At 39.5% G+C, this 2,405-nt stretch overlaps 1 long non-coding RNA gene across 1 annotated transcript in view; it reads right to left on the reverse strand.

The window, feature by feature from the left end:
• LOC108530221 (uncharacterized) overlaps positions 1-2,405 on the reverse strand; it is a 15,863-nt gene that overhangs the window by 6,921 nt on the left and 6,537 nt on the right. The gene's annotated exons all lie outside the window — the stretch shown is intronic.

Below are 2,405 nucleotides of genomic sequence, written 5' to 3' on the forward strand. Positions count from 1 at the left end.
TCCCCTTCCCCTTTTTTTTTTTTTTTTTTTTTTTTTGAGACAGAGTCTCTGTCACCCAGGCTGGAGTACAGTGGTATGATCTTGGCTCATGCAACCTCTAACTCCCAGGTTCAAGTGATTCTCTTGCCTCAGCCTCCCGAGTAGCTAGGATTACAGGCACACACCACCACACCAGGCTAATTTTTGCATTTTTAGTAGAGACGGGGTTTCGCCAGGTTGGCCAGGCTGGTCTCAAACTCTTGACCTCAAGTGATCCACCTGCCTTGGCCTCCCAAAGTGCTGGGATTACAGGCGTGAGTGGCTGCACCCAGCCCCTACTTTTTAATATAAGTATCTAAATCTGCCGTCTTGCTGCTTGTTTTCTATTTGTCCCATCTGTGTTTTGTTTTTCCTTTTTTCTTTTTCTGCATTCTTTTAGATTAAGTGCTTCAATATTATTTCTTAGAAACTTTATTGAGGAATAATTTACATACCATAAAATTCTTCCATCTTAAATATACAATTTGGCCAGGTGCAGTGGCTCATACTTGTAATCCCAGCACTTTGGGAAGCTGAAGTGGGAGGATTGCTTGAGCCCAGGAGTTCAAGGCCAGCCTGGGCAACATAGTGAGACCCCTGTCTCTACAAAAAAGCATTTTTTAAAAATTAGCCAGGCATGTTGTTGTGTGCCTGTGGTCCTAGCTACTTGGGAGGCTGAGGTGGGAGGATCGCCTGAGTCCAGCAGGTTGAGGCTGCAGTGAACCAAGATTGCACAGCTGCACTGCGGCCTAAGATATATATATATATATATATATATATACACACACACACACACACGCACATTTTCTCCTTGTTTATCATATAATCAATAAATATAACTATCCTTAGTCCAGCAGCCCAAGTTGCTGCTCTGCCTATGGAGTAGCCATTTTTTATTCCTTTACTTTCCTAATAAACTGGCTTTCACTTAAAAAGAAAAAAGAAAAAAAGACATTTGGTGGAGAAGAAGGGTATGGATAACTACAGGGAGAGTGGAAAGTTGAGGGAAGGTGATTATTTTTAGGATGCGTCATTTTAGTATAGGTTTAGAGGAAGGAGTCAGGAAACACAGACTGATGAAACAGGAGGGGAGAGAGAAGGAGATACTGTGACGTTTCCAGAGTTTGCAGGAGGAGTTGGTTCTGGGGTCTCAGTGAAGATTTAAAAAGTAATGGCAAAAACCACAATTACTTTTGTACCAACCAAATGATTTGTATATAAATCATTATAAATATGTAATGATTTATATATAAATCATTAAATTATAAATTTCATGATTTTTAGTAAATTTACAAAATTGTGCGACGATCACAACGATTCAGTTTTAGAATATTTCTGTCACCCCAAAAAGATCCCTCATGCCCATTTGTAGTCAATATGATTCTATTTTATCTCCTTTATTGGTTTAATTAGCTATACCTCATTTTATTTTTTTGGAGGTTCTTTCGGGGTTTACAGTGTACATCTTGAACTTAGTGCCGTCTGTCTTCAATTAATAAGTCATTTAACGTTTGTCATAAGAACCTTGCAACAGTATATTTCCACCCCTTCTCCTTCCTAGCCTTTGTGCTATTCTTGTCACTCATTTTATTTTATTTCCACATGTGCTATAAACCCCTCAAAACATTGTTGCTGTTTTCCCTTTGAATGACCAAATCTCAAGGTTTTTTTTTTTTTTTTTTTTTTTTTTTTTTTTTTTTGAGACGGAGTCTCACTCTCTCACCAGGCTGGAGTGCAGTGGTGTGATCTCGGCTCACTTCAACCTACACCTCCCAGGTTCAAACTATTCTCCTTTCTCAGCCTTTTGAATAGCTGGGACTACAAGCATATGCCACCACACCCGGCTAATTTTTGTATTTTTAGTAGAGATGGGGTTTCACCATGTTGGCCAGGATGGTCTTGATCTCTTGACCTCATGATCCGCCCACCTTGGCCTCCCGAAGTGTTGGGATTACAGGCATGAGCCACCACCCAAGATTTTCAAAAGGGAGAAGAAAAGGTATTTTATATTTCCCGACCTATTTTTCGTTTCTAGCACTCTTCATTCCTTTGTGTAGATCCACATTTCCATTTGGTATCATTAGCCTTCTGCCTGAAAGACTTCCTTTAACATTTCTAATAGTGGTGGTCTGTTGGTGATGAATTCTTCCTATGTTTAAAATGTCTTTATTTCACTTCTGGTTTTGAAAAATATTTTTGCTGGGTCTAGGTTAACTTTTTTTTTTCTTTCAGTACTTTTAAGATACCACTGTCTTCCGAGTTGTATTGATTATGACAAGGAGTCTACTGTCAATCTTTATTTCCCTTTGTTTTTTCCTCTACTTTAAAAAATTTTTCTCGGCCGGGCGCGGTGGCTCAAGCCTGTAATCCCAGCACTTTGGGAGGCC

Source organism: Rhinopithecus bieti, unplaced genomic scaffold, assembly GCF_001698545.2.
Source record: "Rhinopithecus bieti isolate Rb0 unplaced genomic scaffold, ASM169854v2 scaffold_7438, whole genome shotgun sequence".
In the NCBI taxonomy this organism is placed as follows: Eukaryota; Metazoa; Chordata; class Mammalia; order Primates; family Cercopithecidae; genus Rhinopithecus; species Rhinopithecus bieti.